Consider the following 21055-nt stretch of genomic DNA (forward strand, 5'->3'; position numbering starts at 1 on the left):
CAGAAGAGTAAATGTGTTTTTTGCCAGGATCTCTGAATGCTGTGTAATCAGATTCAGCTCTGCTCGCACACCAGAGATAGTGCAGTGTGTTTGAATGCCCAACTGTACTGTGTCCCTGTGACAACCATCATGGTACACACACACACACACACACACCTCCCAGGAGCTCTGGAAAAGCGGAGATTGCCTCTTTAAGGTGGAAATCAATATCCTTTCTTTTCCCATCTCTCCCCTCCCTTCCTTTCTCCGTCCCCACCGCCTCCTGTCATTTTAATTCCCAGACCCTCTACCTCCACCTTTTTGTCTCTGTTTCTCCAAAGACACTGGAGCAGAGAAACACACAGAAACGGAACAGCACATCCTCAGCCAAGGTCTGAAAGAGAACACAGGAGCCGCACAGAAACACACTCTCGATCATTAAAAACTCGACCCATGTCGTGTTGGCGTACGTACACCAACTTAAACAGGTTGTACTTTTATCAAGTCATGCATCTACACACAAAGAAACGCACTGCAACCGTGACGTTAGGGTCTACCCTGAAGTTCCTCCCCTTCTCGCCCTGAGCATAGCCACTCCTGCCCATACATAGCTGAGGCACATAATAGCACCGGCCAATCTGCAGTGCACCCTGGGCAACAGGGCCGGGACTGGGGGGCGGGGGGGGGGCGAAGGCCACACACCTCTTTATTTGGGCCCACTAAAAATACCCAGGGTGACTGGGCAGGATGCAGGGGCTTCAGATGATGGGGGTGGAAGGGCTGCTATGGTTTAGAGTTGCCTGGCCTGGGCTAAATGGCTATAGGACACCAGATTGAGAAGTCAAGGTTGATGACAGAAAGAGAAAGGAGGAGGACAGGGTAAACTAGTCAATCGACAGAGAGACTGATTGGAGCAGCCCCCCGCCCCCCTCCCCCACCCCCACCCCCCGGCCACTCTACCCCGTCTGTCCCACTATCCAACCCCCTTTTGACGGGACGCTCAGCACTTGACAGGCTATTTTTTGCCATGCTTCACTAAATAAGGCCAGGCAGCGTCGGGCTGCAGGCGGGCTAGTCAGGGGGGGCATGTCTGCCGTTCCTACCTGGGTATATAAGCCTCTGGACTGTGGGGGGTTACTCTGATCACACTGCCTCTCCATTCCCTCTTTGAGTTGGTCCAAGTCCTTCTTTGGCGACGTCCACGTTTCATTTTAAAGTCAATGTTCGACTCTTCCAGAGCATCGCCAGGTGACACTGTTTTGATTTTAAAAATATTTTTGCTAACTTTTTTTGATCTTCTCAAGCCTTTCCTGTGAAGTCTCCCTGTGACGGGATCGACACATTTGTTTTTTTCATCTGTACTTTCATCTGGAGGTTGATACAGGCCCGCGCTGCGATGACCTCTGGATGCGCGTGCACTGTTGTGCTGTGGAATATTGTGGGTCAGTGTCGAGAAGGAGAATGGAAGGAGATGGTACACTTTCTGTCAAAGAAAAAAATGTCATCCCTCCCAATCTACCGTTGAGGCAAAACGTAGCCTACTTTTTTCTTTCTTCCTTCCTTCCTTTCCTTTCTGTTCTCATGCTACCGTTTAGACTCGGCTATCTCACTCTCTGTCTCTTGCACTCACACCGTCAGTCTTTCTCGCTCTCCCTCCCTTCCTCCGCCACTCTTCTCGATTTGTCCTTCAGCTCTGTCAGTGCACAGTCCATATTCTCTGATCCTTCTATAGCAGTTTGATCAGGCTCCCTCAGTCAAACATAGCATGGCCAGGTAGGGAGGGACGGTTAGCCGTGAGATGGCGCATTTCAATGCTAAATCATCAGTTTATACAGTCTTCTAATAAGAAGGGTTGAAGTCTTTTTTTTTTTTTCTTTTTTTTTTTTACCTGCCCTTTTTCCTTTTTGGTATTTCTTCCTCCTCTTATCCTCTTCCTCCCATTCGGAGTGAGAGAGGCAGCATCTCCCATGACCCTCCTCTCCTCTCTGCATCCCTAAACTCTCCATCGCTGATTCAGCTCCCAGGGAAGGGACGGACACTCTGCCTGCAGCAGCCGCAACGCATGGGCCACCACCCCTCCGGATCACCCCCCACCGGTACGTGCTGCTCTCTCTACATGCGTGTCTCTACTGTCTCCGATTCAACATGAGTACTGTGTGCGCCAGGAGTTTGCTTGCTTGTGCATGTGTTCACTGCCCGTCAGTAGGACAGCCCGGCTGCCTTCTCGGTGCAGTTCTTTCTGACACCATTCCCACAGCGACGGGGCACCAAGCGCTGAGATGCTATCTGCTCCAGTGTCAAAGTTGCATTAGTGTTAGCGGAGAGGCTAGGGCTGCAGCGCGTTAACCCCCGTGGATGGCCGCCATGCATTCATGCCAGAGTCAGCCTGTGGGAGAATTTTGTATCTGTAGATGGTTGAGGGTTATCAGAAGAACTACAAACATTTACAGTTTAGAAAATGTCTGTAAGTTACATTGTTATATGCATTAAGAGTTGATTCTAAAATCGTAGCCTTAACACTTTCACTGCAGTAGCTGCACTTTTGCTGCATCATGGCACATGAGGAGTCTTTGCTTTCCTCTGTCAAGGAAATGACTGACTCATGGACAACTTGGGACTGTAAAAGACATGTTTGTGGTTTGAAGAAGACAGGTGTGAGGTTTTAGTTGGTTGAAAGCCGACTGATACTGGTATGGTGGGGTTAAATGACACTAGTGAGTGTGAGTGAGGGCAGTCATGGAATCGGCCTATCACCGCAGGTCTTAAAAGACTATCTATAGACCGAACAGCCACATATGTCACTCTCAGGAGAGAAGGGAGGGAGGGAGGGAAAGAGAGGGGATAGAGAGATAGAAGCAGGAGGTGAAGGTGGGAGCAAGGTTCCAAACTATGCTGACATGCGTTTGACTTGGCTAATTTTACTCTAATCCCAGATAGTGGGGTGTCAGTGGTGTTCAGCTGTCTGTTGGGCGTCTGAGTGGGACGGGTTTGCTGTGACTCCTGGTCTGGTCCTGGAGTTGGGCGTCTGTGTGGGACGGGTTTACTGTGACTCCTGGTCTGGTCCTGGAGTCGGGCGTCTGAGTGGGACGGTTTACTCTGACTCCTGGTCTGGTCCTGGAGTCGGGCATCTGAGTGGGACGGGTTTGCTGTGACTCCTGGTCTGGTCCTGGAGTCGGGCGTCTGAGTGGGACGGGTTTGCTGTGACTCCCGGTCTGGTCCTGGAGTCGGGCGTCTGAGTGGGACGGGTTTGCTGTGACTCCTGGTCTGGTCCTGGAGTCGGGCGTCTGAGTGGGACGGGTTTGCTGTGACTCCCGGTCTGGTCCTGGAGTCGGGCGTCTGAGTGGGACGGGTTTGCTGTGACTCCTGGTCTGGTCCTGGAGTCGGGCGTCTGAGTGGGACGGGTTTGCTGTGACTCCTGGTCTGGTCCTGGAGTCGGGCGTCTGAGTGGGACGGGTTTGCTGTGACTCCCGGTCTGGTCCTGGAGTCGGGCGTCTGAGTGGGACGGGTTTACTGTGACTCCTGGTCTGGTCCTGGAGTCGGGCGTCTGAGTGGGACGGGTTTACTGTGACTCCTGGTCTGGTCCTGGAGTCGGGCGTCTGAGTGGGACATGTTAACTGTGACTCCTGGTCTGGTCCTGGGGAAGCTCGGGTGACAGAGGTGCTGCCAGAGAAACAGGCTACGGCTGGTTGTTCTACATACACGAGCAGCTGTTTGACAGGGATTGGAATAGCTGACACTCTAAAAGTGGTGGCATTGCAATGATTCAGCTGTCCCTTGAAACAAATTCTCTGAGGTTTATTTTAATACTTTTACAAATTGATAGACCTCCTTCTGGGTATCACGGTCCAGATCAGGTGTTTGAATACACAGCGCTCATCCTTTAATCTGATTCATGAGCATTCCTCAACACACATCAGCCCTCGCAGGGAGGCGTGGTAAGCAGGCTTGAAGTCGGGCTTCATTTCTGGTAATGGGTCTCGTCCGGTGATCGGGAGCACATGCAGGACAGGGTGTGCGCATGTGGTGGCGGGTCGGTGGTGGGGAAGGGGGGGCGGGAAAGAAGCACTGTGATTTATGGGGGAGACTTTTAGTTGAATTAAGGGGCGGGCTTGGCTGGGCTACAAACAGAGGCCTGTGGAGGTTCAGGTCCAACCATGGAAAGGCAGGGGCTCGTAGACCCCTTCACTTCCTCCACTTATGTTGACCCTGTACACGAATGCACACGCACACAGTACTCGTCTCTGGGGAATCCTTGGGATCTTTATAGTGCGTGTACGTGTAAGTGTGTGCGTGCACATATAATGTCCATGCATACAATTGCAGGCTGCCTCTTTCTCCAACTCCCCCCTCCTTTTTCCTGCTGCCTCACTCCCACACCCGTCATCACGTTCGCGTGTGACACTGCAGATAGTTTCAATGAAACACGAATGTCCACTTCTAGACGAACGTGTGTGTCGGTTAACATAGCACTGATTTTCACATCTAAAACACTGTAGTGTTTTTTTTACACTTTCTTCAACAACCCTATACTGTAGTTGGGGTGTTAATAACACTCTCGTTGCTCCCTTGTTTCTTTCTGTCAGACGTCTAGGCTTCCAGACAATTCAGTCCAGAATAGTGTAAACATATTTAATTACAGTATTTGTTGCAACATTTGTCAAGTCAAAATAATCTACAGAAAAAGACATTTCATTCAAATTCCCAGCCTATAGCTTCCTAAGGCCCTCATCGTTAGTCATGCTTGGTGAATCCATAATGTATTGTTCTCAGCTCTCCTTGTCTGAGGAGGGGGTCTGTAATTATTTGTTGCGGCTAATGGCCCCAGCTCGCAGGTAAAGACGCGTCCGGGTAGTTTGGCCCCCGCCGCGGTGAAGGAGAGCAGTTCCTGTTGAGCTGTCAGTCAATGTGATGGCGTCGGCTTTTTCATACGGCGCCTCATTTACACCGGAAACAGCATAGGGACACTCCATCCTTGTTAGTCTGTTTGTCTAACTTCTTGTCTTCTCGTGTCTGTCACAGAATCATAACGTCTCCTGTCATTTTTGATAGCTTCCTTGAGTAAAACATGCTTATTATGTATGAGTGGTAGTCACACCTGTCTTCCTACTTACCTTACCTGAACACACGAACTCTGAGCTGCTTTGGATAAGAGCTTCTGCTAAATGACCGAATTGTCAAATGTTTTCAAAGAGTCAGCACAGAGGCCAAACTGGTCTGGAGGGAAAATTCAATCAGAGCAATGGCTGTTCACCATCTGACCACACACATACACATATACACACACTGGCTAGCAGACACACACACAGTCCCTCTTCCAGTAGGTGTACTTAACACCCCTCTCAGACCCTTCATTAGAAGACTGACGTTTGCAATGGTTCAATTCATTAAAAGCGCAAGTCAGCCTTTGTGCATTTGCCTATAAATTGGTATTGATCTAAAAAGACAGGGTGGGGGAAGGCTTTTGGATCAGGGAGATAGGCTAATGGGAGGGGGCAGGGGGTCTCAGGTGAATGGTGTTCACTCAGCCAACAAGGGCACTCTCTCTCACCTCGCACACGCAAACAAACAAACATACGCACACAACTGTAGTCATACAAACACACAAAAGGCAGTAATGTACATCTTTTCTGGAGGGTTCCAGAGGAAACCTTGAGTCTGCTTGCTCCATACAGTACCTGACCATAATAGCCTGCCATTCAATCTTATCATTACTGTCTCCTCATCCTATCGGGACTACATTGTTACAGGAGCTTTAGAGATCAGGAAGAGAGACAGGCAGGCAGGGAGAAGGAGGGAATGAGTGAGAAGTGGAGAGGTAGAAGCAAAGAAGGGAACGATAGAGAAGAGAGGAGGCAATTAGAGGAATAGAAGAGAGGATGAGGAAACATACGGCGAGGTAGAGGAGAAAAGAGGACAGATAGAGAGGAGAGAGGAAAGGTGAGATAGAAGAGAGGGGAGGTAATGGAGAGGTAAAGGAGGTGAGAGGAGGTGAAGGAGAAGAGAGGAAAGGTGAAGGAGAAGAGAGGAAAGGTGAAGGAGAAGATAAGGAAGGTAAAGGAGAAGAGTGAGACAAGGCGAGGCATGGAAAGCCAACAGAGGAAGAGAGGGCAGTGTTAACTTTAGGCTCTACATCACAGGGAGGCAGACTGGAAACGGGATGCACGTGGCAATGATGGAGGGAGGGGGGTTATTTCAGTACCTAGAAAAGTGTAGACCAGTGGGACAAGGGGAGCTCTGCATTGGACTACAAGTTTTTTTTGTTGGAGAGAGAGTGTGTGTGTGAGCGAGAGCGAGAGAGAGCGAGAGAGTAGGGGGAGGGGGAGTGGGGAAGAGTGAGGGGTATAGAGAGGGGTTGTTAGAGAGAGTGGGGGCGAGAGTGTGCGCGTTTGTGTATGAGAGAGAGAACCAGAGAGAGAGAGAGAGAGAGAGATTCAGAGAACGAAAGATATTGCAGAGGCAGAACCCTGGACTGACTGAGAGAGAAGAAAAGCAGAAGATGCACTTCCTCATCTTGTCTCTTTCTCCCCTTAGCTTTATTGTTTTACTCCTCTTTGGCGCATTGGCCCATCTGAAGACGGGGACACTACCTGACAGCTATCCACTAGGTAAGCGCTAGATCTACCTCTGTCTTTTTCCCCCTCTATTTCTATCCCTCTCTCCTTCTACCTCTCGCTCTCTCCGCTGCTGCAGTTACACCTCTAAGCGTGACACTCAAGGTGAATAGCGTGCCGTTCTGGACAGCCTGTGTAAGAAACTAGCACATGTAATAGTCTACAGAGTAGGCAACATTTACTCACGGCAATGCAGGTTTTTCTTGAGAGAATCATGTTAAAACCACGGCACACAGGAGTAATACAGATGTTCATGATTGCACTACTTATGTTAAAAAAGGAATACAGCCATAAGTTGCATGTGATATTTTTGATTAGTTATTTGGTAATGATTTATTGCGAGTTATTTGGTAATGATTTATTGCGAGTTATTTGGTAATGATTTATATCAATGGTTTATCATTGAGAAATGCGGAGTAAAATTTGAGGCGAAATGTTAATGGTTTGACCGGTTAAGCAACTGAGCCCATAATGGGACCACACTGTGTTGTGTGACTGACTTTTCAATATCTCCAGCACTGTTAATGAATGAATTCAACAGAAACAAGTGCATTTGTTCACGAACACCATAGACTGTAAGAAAACGAAAGGTTGAAGTGGTGTAAAAGCTGAAGCCTCATGAATCAGTGACTTTCTGATTTGATAGTGGGGGGGGGGGGGGGGGGGGGGGGGGTTATAATTCTCCCCCACTGGGACCCTTGAGGTGGGAAGGGGGGTTGTCAGATGGGAGCGGTGGGCCTGGGACCCTGATTCAACATTTAGGCTCTTCGGCGAGAGAGGAGAGAAGGTGGAGCGAAACCAATGCGCAAAAAAGGACCATTACCTGCTTGGGGGACATACTTCTTTATATGCCCATATGAACAAGAGCAACTATGGAATGTAAAGAAGTATGTATCCCAGGTAGGGGAGAAACGCAGCGCATTTGGACACAAATGAACCAAAAGTCATACTAACAACTAAAGTCAGAGGTTTAAATATGTGGAATCAACTAATTCACTAAGATCTGACATAATTGACTCAACAGAAACAGGGTCATTTATTACAGAGACCCCTGACCTTAGAAAGAGCCTAAGTACTGTCAGCCGTGGTTGTTTGTTGGACACTGAGTGAGTGTTTGTGTTAATTGTGTATTCATGCGTATGAATCTGCAGATATGTGTATCTGTGTGACTATTTAAAAAGATGGCATACGCAGTTTTCTGCTCAGTTCTGGTTCGGTTGAATTCAATCCAGCACGTACTGCAGAGACGTACAGTAGGTGCAGCGAATCAGAGTCAGCACTTTTTTTTTTTTTACTCCGAATAGATTTCAGGATATCATTCATCCCATTTATTTCTACCTTTCTATAAAGAAACAGATGTCTGTCATACTTCAATGGCTTCGGAGTACTTTCTTTAGCATTTCCCCTTTCATGGCCCTTTTTTATTTTTGTAACTTTTTTTTACGGGAAGCAGATCTGGTTTGTGCGCTCGGTGACAGAGACTAACAGAGACAGCAGTTTACAGCAAATGGTGCAGTGAACAAATGCTTACTACTGGATACCATGGGCTACAGCAGCAGGTCAGACAGAGGAAGCCACTGACTCTGGGACTGTGATGCTGAAAGGAAGACCAGATAATTGACTGTGTGTTGATTGCGCACAGTCAGTGTCTGTCCGCAAGTTATTACACCGGTCTCGGCAAAGACATTATGCCCTCTTTTAGGTGGACAGTAGACACCTCATCCTTTTGTAAACTGTTACCTGTACCCCAAGGCTGTTTTAGGTTCAGTGGTGCTTAACCTTGTGGTGTAGTTATAAATGTTTTGCCGATGTTCGCTCATGGTCAGTGCTTAAGATAGTAGTCAGGCAGAGATCTTTCAACTTGGAAAGTATCAAGCCATTGCAGTCCTGAAGTGACAGGAACCAGAGGCGCTGCCAACCCTTTGGTCTGTACAGGGCGCTGACTGCACTTACACAGGAATCCCAGTTCTGATAGTTGACCTGATCAAATAGAAGCTTCTCATTTCAGATCTCTTTCGTCACTGAACCGATTGGTCGGAAACAAAACAAAACGGTACTCGATGAGCGTACAGCGCGTGTCGGTGAGGATCGACTGTGCATTGTGTGCGTTTCGGTGTGAGGACACTTTAGTTCGGCCAGGTGACGGTGATGATCGACTGTGCATTGTGTGCGTTTCGGTGTGAGGACACTTTAGTTCGGCCAGGTGACGGTGATGATCGACTGTGCGTAGGGTGCGTTTCGGTGTGAGGACACTTTCGTTCGGCCAGGTGACGGTGATGATCGACTGTGCGTAGGGTGCGTTTCGGTGTGAGGACACTTTAGTTCGGCCAGGTGACGGTGATGATCGACTGTGCGTAGGGTGCGTTTCGGTGTGAGGTCACTTTCGTTCGGCCAGGTGACGGTGGCTTTGCCAGGACCAGAGGGAGTGCTGCCGTACAGACCAATCCGTTTCAGAGGGGAACGGGGCACACAGTCAGACAGGGAGCAGTGAGACAGGGGGAGAGGGGACAGAGTGCTGATGGGAGGGCGGTGCGGTGGGGCTGGGCCGGGGTGGCGTGCGTGCGAGGCAGTGGATTGATGATGGTGTTCCGGGCAGGGGGGTTAGGGGTGTATTGTTCTGTCACTTTGCCTGTGTCAGCAGGTGGAAGCGCTCATCAGGACATTAAATATGCAACAATGCTGACTGCGGCACCGTGCTGAGACAGCCAAAGCCAGCCGTCAGGGAGGCCCACTAAACCAGCAACGCCCGCTGCCCCACGCACTACAGCCTCCCGGCAGGCTGCCCGGCAGACTGGCAGTCCAACCAAAGAGCATGTGTGTGGGCCTTCACTCAGGGCCGGCGAGGGCAGTTAAGTGCTGTGTAACACTGACCATTAGGAAATACACTAGTGACTGCAAAACGTGAGTTAATGTTATATACAGGTCAAAGCATAGTGTAATGTGGTGTATTTGTTTCACACCAAAACGGGACAAACTTGGTGGTTGTATAACTGACCATTATAATGAGGAAAGGGGTGTATATAAGTTGCAGGAAGAAAGTCATCATGAAGTGAGCTGGAGGCCGGCTTCTTCTTATCTGGGAGATTTTTCGAGCAGTGTGTTGGACCAGGCTGGGCTTTGCTTGGACAGGCTGGGCTGTACTGTGCTGTACAAGGCTGTAGCCAGGCTGTGCTAGGCTGCGCTGGGCCAGGCTGTGTTAGGCTGCGCTGGGCCAGGCTGTGTTGGGTTATGCTAGGCCAGGCTGTGCTTACAGATATTACGTGCCAGAGTTTAGAGCAAGCCTAGCAGCGTATTGGATAATGTAGTTAGGTCCCATAGTTTTGGAACATTTAATAAATGAGTAAAAAAGTACAGTATGACAATGTTTTACAAATACTGAACTGCATGGAAAGCTAATTATTTAGTTTTTTCTTTTCTTATTCTATTCTTTTCTTTACATAGTTTTTGTATTATTGTTTATACAATTTCCTATAGGGTGCCAGTAATGTTGCCCTGACAATGTGTTGCTTGACGGTAACAGACAGACGGGAGGGACAACTGCTCATAATCAAGTTTCACATGTGGATCTGGTCGTCCTACATCGTACTGACGACCCTCGAGACCTAAATCTCAAACAGAACCCCACAAAATCTGGTCAATAAACTAGACATTGACTCAGAGACTTTGGGATCCAGGGGAATGAATATGTAGCCTACTGTTGTCATATCCTTCTCACTGTATATTTTTTTGTAATGCTCATATTATCTGGGGCTGGACTTTATACTTTATACTAACATGGTATTACACCAGTACAGTCTTGTCTTTGGGGTGGACTGAAGACAGACAGGCGTTAAGCTGAGGCAGCAACATCACCCAGAATGCATTGCAATTCACCACACTAACCACCCTCAATCAGTCAATGAAATAGAAATGAATCAGATATGCTGAGTGATAAAACTAACAGTTTTCCAGAGTGTCTAAGAGACTACTCATAGTCACTGAATACCACTGAGAATTTACATAAATCAAAAAATGAGGCAGTACTGTGACAGAAAAGTGGCAAAAGATTAACGGTGAAAGACACAGTACTCTAAACAGCCTGGCAAAAAAGATGCTTGGAATGAATTAGTCAATTAGCACACTGCTGAACCACATCATTTCTTTACAACTTTGAAAAGTCAATGAGTCAATCGGCAATTAAACAAATGTTGATGAGAGTCCTTTGATCTAAGCACAAAAAAAACAATTGATCAGAGAGGAGACACAGGCTGCACTAAGATACAGTACTAAATATTACCATTTATCACGCCATGGCAATTACAACTGCCATTTTGACTAATGGAACTCAACTGAGGTTCTATGAAAAACAAGCAGTGTGAATCTGCTAATCTGGGCTTCTGCATCCGTAGCTTCCAGTTGTATCCCAGCAGGGTCAGGGACTCGAGCCTCTGTGCTTCAGAGCTGCCCTTTGTTGCCCTCCTCACTCCCATCAGTATGAACACTAGAACAGGGATCAATGCTGAGGTAATTTGTTTCAATCAATTAAACAGACATTTGCTTGCATTAAACTCCAGTAACCTCGCCATACCCTACATGACTCTATCAGTGTCTGCATAAACAATGTAGCCCTAAAACAGACAAGCGATCCTCCTGTTTACATAGATACATATTTAATTACTGCATCAATATGATCATAGGAAGACACTGTGAGCTTTTTCATAGAATGCATGTATTTGCTTTTCAAGCAGAGATTTATTTTGTCTTTAAGTAATAATTAATTAGTTGCAACAAATTAAATGTGGAAAACAGTTTCACTGATTAGAAATGCCAAAGGCTGTTTATATTGATGTAAGAAAAAGAAAGTGTCTTCCTATAGTAAATGTGTGGTAGCATACAGTGTAGTCATATAGTAGATATGTGGTAGTGTCCAGTGTATTCATATAGTAGATGAGTGTTAGGGTACAGTGTAGTCATATAGTAGATGAGTGTTAGGGTACAGTGTAGTCATCTAGTAGATGAGTGTTAGGGTACAGTGTAGTCATATAGTAGATGAGTGTTAGGGTACAGTGTAGTCATATAGTAGATGTGTGTTAGGGTACAGTGAAGTCATATAGTAGATGCGTGTTAGGGTACAGTGAAGTCATATAGTAGATGCGTGTTAGGGTACAGTGAAGTCATATAGTAGATGCGTGTTAGGGTACAGTGAAGTCATATAGTAGATGCGTGTTAGGGTACAGTGTAGTCATATTGTAGATGAGTGTTAGGGTACAGTGAAGTCATATAATAGATGCGTGTTAGGGTACAGTGAAGTCATATAGTAGATGCGTGTTAGGGTACAGTGTAGTCATATTGTAGATGAGTGTTAGGGTACAGTGAAGTCATATAGTAGATGCGTGTTAGGGTACAGTGTAGTCATATTGTAGATGAGTGTTAGGGTACAGTGTAGTCATATAGTAGATGAGTGTTAGGGTACAGTAAGTGTACAGTCCTCAGAATTGTCTGCCGTGTGTAATGATACTCCATCCAGACGCTGGCCATTTTCTCTACAATACCAACTGGCTGTGCTTACTGGAAATTAACACTTGGGCTAATTAAAATTCAGCGGAGCTGTAAAGCAGGAGGAAGTCATTAAAGGAACAAGGGCACTCTGATGGCAGCATCCTCTTGTCAATGTCAGCCTGGAAAATGTCTAGTGCCCCCCCCCCGCCCCATATACATATTCACACATGCATGCACACATAGCGACGTACCCACACGCTTGAACACATGCAGACACACACAATCACATTACAGAGGTTTCTAGTTGTAAAATTAGCGTTACACAGAAGATCTGTTTATAAGGCAATAACATTTATAGCTTATGTTATTATAATACCGTAATTACTGATGGGAGAAAATGACTACAGTTTATCCTAAAGACAACCCAAATTAACAGGGATCATACAAATGTAAATGTTTCCCAGAAGTGATTATGTTCCAGAAACTGACTTCACTTGATAGTTTAACTTCAAACAATATTTTGTTATGAATTGTCAAATATGTTAATGAGGCAAACCATATGCTAGGTATTTTTCTCATTCATAAAGCTCCCCACCCCCTCTGAGGTCTAAATAAAATAGCATTGCCAAAGGGGGAATGGGTATTTCTCAGAGGAAATATAAGGTAAACACATTTCCCTCGAAGCATCCATTGTGGTCTGTGGCTAGAACAACATACTAACCTACTTCAGGTGAAACCCAGCACTGCATTTTGCTTGTTCCTGTGCTGTTCTGTTTCAGAATGGGCGTGAACACGGGTGTGTTGTGTATGCATGCCTTGGTGTTCCGTCTGTGTGTGTGGCCTAGCGTATCCTCCTGCCGGTCCCTTATAAGCGGGTGTAATTGGGAGCAGCTGCCGTGAGAGTAGCACCGCAGACAGGTTGTCAGGCCAGCAGTGGAGCACGGACAGAAGGAGGAAAGAAGGAGAAAAGCGGAGGAGAGGAGGCAGGTGAGAGTTGGAGGAACACCGGTCATGCGGCAGGAAAATAGCAAGCAGCCAGCATTCCTGATCAGAGATCGCTTTAAGTGCATATATATCTCAAGAGGAGTGGAGTGCAGTGTCAGAGAGAGCCTAGTTGACATTCCAATACCACAGCAAGCTGGAAGAGCTAAGAACTGTGAGCACTGGAGAGGAAGAGTCATAGATACATGGAAACACGATAGAGACAGGATAGGGTCAAAATGAAAGAGATGGGGATGAAAGAGAAGGGGGGGTAGTGGTGAAGAAGTCAGAGGAATGGGCTCGAGAGGATGAGAGCCAGTGGCCTGAATGACTCTCTAAAATACAATAAAGAGTTATGTCTTCTATCTGTTCCAGCAGCCGCTGGGTGGCTTCAAATAATTGCTCCTCCTTTTGATCCAAAACGATTACGGTATCACAGTCAGATTGCTCTCTGTAAGAGTGGTACAGAATCGTATTGTAGTTAGATTATTATCTGTAACAGTAACGGTTTCATAGCAGTATTACTGTTACAGAAACGGGGGGAAACAGCGGCTCAGTGTTACAGCATTAGCAGCAGTAGTGTTAGAGCGGGAAGGGAAGCAGTCTGAGTTATTAGCATGATTACTGTCCGGACCCCACTGGTCCGCCGTGGTCTGCTGGCCTGCAGGCTGAGGGGCTCATTAGTGGGAAAATACACAGAGACTGTGTGGCTCTGCTCTGTTATGGGAACAGCAGCACTGGTCTGGAGCAGAGCAGAGGAGCAAGCCCAGTGCCCAAGGTCCCCGAAGGACACTTGAAGGTGAGGGAAACGAGAGTGGCAGAGCCAGGAATAGAGGGGAAGACATGCTCACACAGAATGGCATGCTTTAGAGGGAACACCTGCGCTGCAGTAGTTTCCCTGTGCAAACACTGTTTCTGCATGTTAATGTTTGTGTGTGTGTGTGTGTGGGTGGGTGTGTTTGTTTGAATTCTTTTTTTATCTTGCGAGAAAGTTTATGAAGTTGGGTTACCTATATGCTTTTTATGGAAAGTTTGAGATCCACACCCATCATTCCATCAAAGCATTTCAGTTCTGATGATCTGATCTAAATGTATTACTCTGTCAATAGCAACGCTGGAATTCACTTTCTCCCCTCATTTATTTACACATAGACATCACCTTGATGAGAGCTATTCTGAAGTGGCCAACTTTTTCTCCCGCTTCACCATACAATACTCTGTCTCGAGGCAACATGGAACTGCTGATTTGAATCACCTTGCCTTCCCCCTCTCCCCCTCTCCCCATCTCTCTCATGTCTTTAGAAGACAAGGGGGAGATCAAATGAAATAGATTTTAATTTCCACAGCCTTATAGGCTTATCCTGTTCTGCTGCTCTTTGTGTCTGGGTGAGATCAGTTAAACACAGCACATTTAATACACCCTCAGTCCCTTTAGACAGATGCAGCAGGGCTCTGTTGGACTGACAAAGGGATGTCCCACACTCACAATGGAGAGTGTGTCAGCCAGGACATTCTTCCGCCTGAGCTCCTTTCTGAGTTTAACTGCATTGGATTTTTGTTTCGCGGCAGAGTGTATATCAAGCCCCGCTTTGTGCGCCTGCCGATGATGGTAATGAATGCATGGCTAAAATATCTAAGTGGTCGTACTTCGTTAAGGGAGGGTTGGGAGCTGTGTGGGGGGGCTGGAAGGGCCAGTAGGATCGTGCTTGGGGTGAGAATCAGGCTGCATAAGCCAGGTAAATGCAGAGGGAGAGAGAGCGAGAGAGAGAGAGAGAGACAGCGAGAGAGAGAGGAAGAGGAAGAGAGAGATGAAGATGGGTCTGCTGCAGTTTGGCAGCCAGTTGTAATGCGTATGACATCATTCTCTGACAAAGTGCAAGGACATCATGACATTTCAGGCGTTTTTCTCCTAAATGTAGCAGCGCATACGTCTGAACTCTTTCACCTCCACATTAACTGCATCTAGCAAAGCCACTGTCTTTCAATGTATTCATATTTCTGTGCTGGCGAGTAAACAGCCTGACCCTGTTTTCATGGCACTCTGATATGACTGGGACCATTTCTTTTCTTTTGCTGTGTTAAGATAAGAGGGTAGGCAGCCTTCCACAGGAGTTAACTAGGGCGCTGGCCGGGCCCAGATCAAGATGTCTTCTAGGGCTTCAAAACGGTGGTGACGGCGGGCCTCAAAATGTACCGTTTAATGGCACTGTCCATCCCTTTCCTCTAGCCATAAAGAATTTTACTGCAAGGCAGTCCTGGTTAAAATCAGCCGTGCCGCAAAGGAGACGCTCAGCACTCTCATCACACTGCCAAGGCGATAAGACAAATGGCTGGTCCAAGAGTAAACCTCCACTAATGAAGATTACATTAAGACAGAAATTATAGTTGTTGTTTTTTTCCAAATGGGTAGAAGAAGATAAACTAGCAAACCAAATTGACATCTGGTGGGTCTATGCAAACACATCAGAGATATACAGCAGATAGAGAGGAGCAGGGAAGTGCAGAGGAAATAATTACATATAGCATCTAAATTGCTATTGATTCTTTAAAGGGTGTTACTATTAGATTAAATGGTTAAGAAATAAGCGGTTTTGAGGATTAAATCATTCCAAAGTAAAATGAACATGGGCCGAATAAACATGGATCTAATAAAAAAGTATAATTTGAAGTGTAGATCTTTAATTGTGTCAGATTGTCATTAGATACCATGATAAACAGGATACCCGGTTTATACAGAGAAAATATAGAACATGCTCTGTGAACTAAGCCCATACAGTCTAAGCCACAGACTGCACAAACACAAGGTCAGTCAGGTTTTCGGTCTTCTTTTTTTTAATCACGGTGAGAAAAGTGAAGCTGGCTTGGCTCCGTGGATAAAGGGTCCTGTTACAATATTGTTTCCATCCCTGATAAGCCAATCAGAGGAAGGGCTAGTGCTGAGTCAGGGCTTGGACCCGTGTTGCTCTGCTCACGTTCGAATGCAGGGGAGAGGAGCCAGCCCAGCATGGCACTGCACTGCAGAAGCACTCCCCCCTCTCTCTCTCCCCAGACACCAGGGGCCTCGGATGGGGAGGTCACTTAACTACCAACCCGAGGCTTCGCTTGCCAGGTGGGCCTCGAGCCTGGCCCATACTAGCATAGGAAACCGTGACCACCTCTGGTCCTTCAAATGTTCCCTATCCAGCACTGTAGTGTTTATCACACACACGTGCACACACACTGACAAAGCATAGCCCACCCAATTCATACCATTAAGTAGACAATTAGCAGAAAGAAATAAAGGCAGTGTAGATAAAGTTTACGGTTTGAGCAGAGGTCAAGCTGTTTCATTACTGTGAGTGAATTAGCCTCATTAACCAGAGGACTGATTGACATCTTCCGCGAACCCTGCTGTCACCAGCCCTCCATTAAACAAGGAGTGGTCCACAGCACAGTCTAGCACATGGTACAGCGGCGCTTTAACTCGGAAACTGGAAGAGCGGGCGAAAAACATATGGTCACACTTAATCTGCCGCGCTGTCTCCCTCAGCCTCCACCTCCAGGGTAGTGAACTCACCATGAATGGATGACCGTTACAGTCTTACATGAGTGATTTTTCTGTCACAAGGTAGTGTGTGTCTCTGGTACTGCTGTATATCTCTGCCAGGTTGGCTAGTCCAGACAGGCCAGTAGGGAGCCCCGAGCCGTGTCCTGTTCAGATGTTGCTGACTTTGGGGGGTTATTAGAGGGCTGAGTGGAAGAACAGTGTGAGGTCTTGTACAATGTGGATGTGACAGGAAGTGGTGTGTTTTGATGGTGCCTGGCCCTTGGGCCCTCCAGGCCAGAGGGAAGGGGGAAGTGTCGTGTGTCAGACAGCAGGCCAGCTGAGAGCCATACAGACCCCAATTCTCCACATAAGGAGAGACAGAGAAGAGTCAAGTGGATGGAGAGAGACAGCGTAGCAGAGAGAGTGAGAGAGAGAAGGAAAGAGAGAGATGATTTTGTAATTGTGAAACACTCCTGGGAGTGATAGAGAGTGAGGGAAACAGAGAAAGAGAGATGATTTTGTAATTGTGACACTCCCGGGAGTGATAGAAAGAGAGAGAGAGAGTGATGGACCGTACTGTGCGCTTCCAATAAAAAGGTTCATACTGAAGCCTAGTGACAGGGAGAACAGAGGGACATGGTGCGAGAGCGCAAACCCTCAGGAGTTCTATACATAGTGTCTCATGGGCAGTTTCCCCTTCTGCCACCTGTACATTTCCCTCTTAGGGGACAGCATGCACCCCTCCCGACCATCTCCCCTACCCCTCTCGACCACCCCTCCCTCCCCTCCCGACCATCTCCCCCCATCCCTCCCGACCTTCTCCCCCCACCCCTCCCGACCATCTCCCCCCACCCCTCCCGACCATCTCCCCCCACCCCTCCCGACCATCTCCCCCCACCCCTCCCGACCATCTCCCCCCACCCCTCCCGACCATCTCCCCCCACCCCTCCCGACCCCTCATTGAAAGGTCCAGCTGTCCCAAACGATGAACCCTCCTTCCATCTCCAATATAAGGGCAGGAATGCAGAGTCCAGCAGGCTCCCAGAATAGACATCAGTAGCCAGTCCATCTAAAAGCAGCCAGACTGATAAAGGGCACAACACACACACACACACACACACAAACCGCTTCTACTCAAGACAAGCACACCTTCTAAGCTTGTCTATGTGCGTGTTAAAATTAGCATTTGACTATAGAGGAGTGTTGAGAGGTGAGCACTTGGCTTGACTACTAATTACAGTTTATGCCTGGAGAATATGAGACCTCTACAATTATGACTTTACTGTGTACAGCAGCTTTAGGGAACATCCAGAATGAATCTCCTACCTGTCACTGCTAACCATCCATCAGTCTTACCTGGAGGACTAGATGACTACAAAGTATGTGAGTTAAACGGGCGTGTGTTTGAGGGCACAGACATATGGAGGGAAAGACTGAAATTAAAACAGGAAAAGTGTAACAGAGGGATTGCCTCTCTAATCTATATAAAAACCTGTGTGTGAAAAGGATTTAATGCAAATTGCTTTTCTCCTCTTAAGTTAATTTTCTCTCTCAAATAACACACACACTCCTAACGGACTCTTGAACATGCATTCACACACACACACACACCTACACACACACTGCAGTGCTGTACAGTGCAGTAGAGTATGTACAGAAGCAGCTCTGGGACAGGTAGAATCCAGGCCATGCTTCAGTGTCCTTCTCCGTGTGCTACTCTATCCACTCCCCTCTTTCTCTTCTCCTCCCCTCATCCCCTGTCCTCTCCTAGCCAAGCCTCTCCCTCATCAATTCACCGGCTCTCTGGTGACAAGTTTATTAAACGCCAGAGAGTGGATTCGAAGGCCTGTCGTGCTCTTTAGCTCGTCTGCCTGTTATTTAATCACAAATTTTTTCATTTGATGGGTTAACCTTAAAATCGGCGCATTTAGGCACTGCAGTTTAAAAACCAAGTCCGGATAGCGCTAGATACATGTTGTAGTCACATATTCAGACGGACACAGAGATGTCAGCGAGTTACTATGCAACACGGCACAACACTTCATTCAGTGTTAATTCGCAACACTTAATCACGCCGGTTTTGAACATGGTTCTGAGTGGTAGAGGTCATATCGTGGAGACTGTACAATAACGAACGATGTTGGTGATACTGGTTAAAGTTCCCAGCTATGTGTTTGCTTGAGCGTATCTATGTGTATTCATACTACTGTGTCTGCATGATCCTGTGTCTACATGTCTCCCTCTGGACAAGCATGGGAAAGAGAGAGGAAGAGAGAGACAGAAAGGGGAAGAGAGAGGGGAGAGAGAGAGGTGGTAAAGGGAGAGGGAGGGAAAGAGAGGAATGAAGAATGAGAGAGAGGAAAAGAGGGACAGAGAGGGAGGGACCAGGATGGGGAGAGAGGGAGAAAGGAAAGTGAGGGGAAGCGAGAGAGAGTTAGTGGGGGAAGATATATAGAGACACACAGGAGAGAGACTGAGCAGGATGCTGCAGTTCTAGCTGCATTGGCTTTCTGATGGGATGAGAGATAGACTGGGGATCGGTGGTGGAGGTGGAAAAGATAGACTGGGGATCGGTGGTGGAGGTGGAAGAGATAGACTGGGGATCGGTGGTGGAGGTGGAAGAGATAGACTGGGGATCGGTGGTGGAGGTGGAAGAGATAGACTGGGGATCGGTGGTGGAGGTGGAAGAGACAGACTGGGGATCGGTGGTGGAGGTGGAAGAGACAGACTGGGGATCGGTGGTGGAGGTGGAAGAGACAGACTGGGGATCGGTGGTGGAGGTGGAAGAGATAGACTGGGGATCGGTGGTGGAGGTGGAAGAGATAGACTGGGGATCGGTGGTGGAGGTGGAAGAGATAGACTGGGGATCGGTGGTGGAGGTGGAAGAGATAGCGGCCACCTAATGGCTGTGGCTCATTTTGTGGATCCGGCAGTGGGTTAAGGGTGTGAAGTGGTACACTTCCTAATGGCTAAATGATCAGCTACAGCTAATTGAACAAGGCTGTGAGTGGGGAGCACCAAGGGCAGCGCACAGCGGGCAGCTGAGTGCACCGGAGCCAGTTATACACTGAGGGCCAAGACGACCCTGAATAACAAATGACAGATCACACAATAAAGAGGTGATACTCCAGAAGATGGGTCCGGAAGGGAATGGAAAGGTAGACAGAGAGAACGTGAGAGGGTGGACGAGGAGGGAGTGGCAGTGAACACGAGGAAGACTGGGGGAAATAAAGCGGTCGGGGGTGGGGGGGCTCTGCAGAGGTCAATTGGAGTTAATTCCTGAGGTGTTGTATCCTGGGGGTTCATTAGCATTATTGACAAACTTGTGATAAATTCATTGTTTCCTCAGGTTTGTCTGCAGCCATAGTTTATGTTCATCTCTTAGGGCCCCACGCCCACCTCTTTTCTCCTCATTCACCTCACCTCCTCTTTTCTCTCTCCTTTTCTCTGTTCCCTATCTGCCATATCTACTCCATGTCATTCATTATTTTGCAACCTGGTGCAGGTCTATGATTACATATAATGGCATCATCCAGCTCTTTGTCTCTGTGCGCTAGCAACAGAGACGTGTGTTTGATCACCAACATGTCAACTAGCTCTCCCTGATCCTCTCCTCTCTGTTTCCTCTCCTCCAGGACTCAGGAGCTGTCCCGCTTCCGTGGGACCTCACACCAAAAATGCTTTGCTAAAGCTGGTAAAATGGAACCAAATCAACTGTTCAATGGATTTGGTCCCCTTCAACCAGCTGTAGCTGTGCATTGATCACTCCGGATCATTCAAGAGAGACCACGAATGGTTGAGATAGACACCAACACGGCATCTGATTCAATGACTGACAGCAGGCCCCACCAGAGAGCAGAGACACTGTGTCAGGAATGGTCCCACCTATCCAGAAGCACTGTTGGCCGACCCAGTTGACCCTTCAGACCAGAACAGAGTAGGCTCCGACTGTGGGTAAATCTATTTGTACACCAGAAGGGATATTCCCTTTTTAGTGAAAAACAATCCAGGTAAGTATTACTGCATACTATTAGTAACTGTTCTGTATTTATATAATTATATTATTGCTAAGCTTGGTAAACAACGGTACACAGAGAGGCCATTTCCTAAGGTGAGGGTGCATGTGTTCGGGGTGAAGCAAGACTCTCCCTCTCTGAGTCTTAATGCACATGTCTGATCAATAAAAATCTATCCTGAAGTCCATAAACTGCTGAAGTCGTCTTTACTGTGTGGTCTTACCGGGGAGAATGTGTGTTGTGTGGGGGTGTAATAACCTGATTTGGAGGGGGGGGGGGGTCAATCACACCAAAGACATGCTGAGATATTCCTTCATCCATAAAACTCAGGAGAGACCACATCTGCAGTGTCTACTACCGTTGCACATCTACAGCGGCAACCACCAGTCCACATCTACCAGTCCACATCTACCAGTCCACATCTACCAGTCCACATCTACCAGTCCACATCTACAGCAGCAACC

The 21055-nt window shown here is 47.5% G+C and overlaps 1 long non-coding RNA gene across 1 annotated transcript; it reads left to right on the forward strand.

Annotated features, from left to right (window-relative positions):
• Positions 1-1381: 1381 nt before the first annotated feature.
• LOC105013766 lies at positions 1382-20773 on the forward strand. Its single transcript, XR_828260.3, has 3 exons — positions 1382-2075; positions 6511-6584; positions 20211-20773. It is a non-coding gene; the product is annotated as an uncharacterized LOC105013766 (long non-coding RNA).
• Positions 20774-21055: the final 282 nt, after the last annotated feature.

The sequence above is a fragment of the Esox lucius genome, chromosome 12, assembly GCF_011004845.1.
Source record: "Esox lucius isolate fEsoLuc1 chromosome 12, fEsoLuc1.pri, whole genome shotgun sequence".
Lineage (NCBI taxonomy): Eukaryota > Metazoa > Chordata > Actinopteri > Esociformes > Esocidae > Esox > Esox lucius.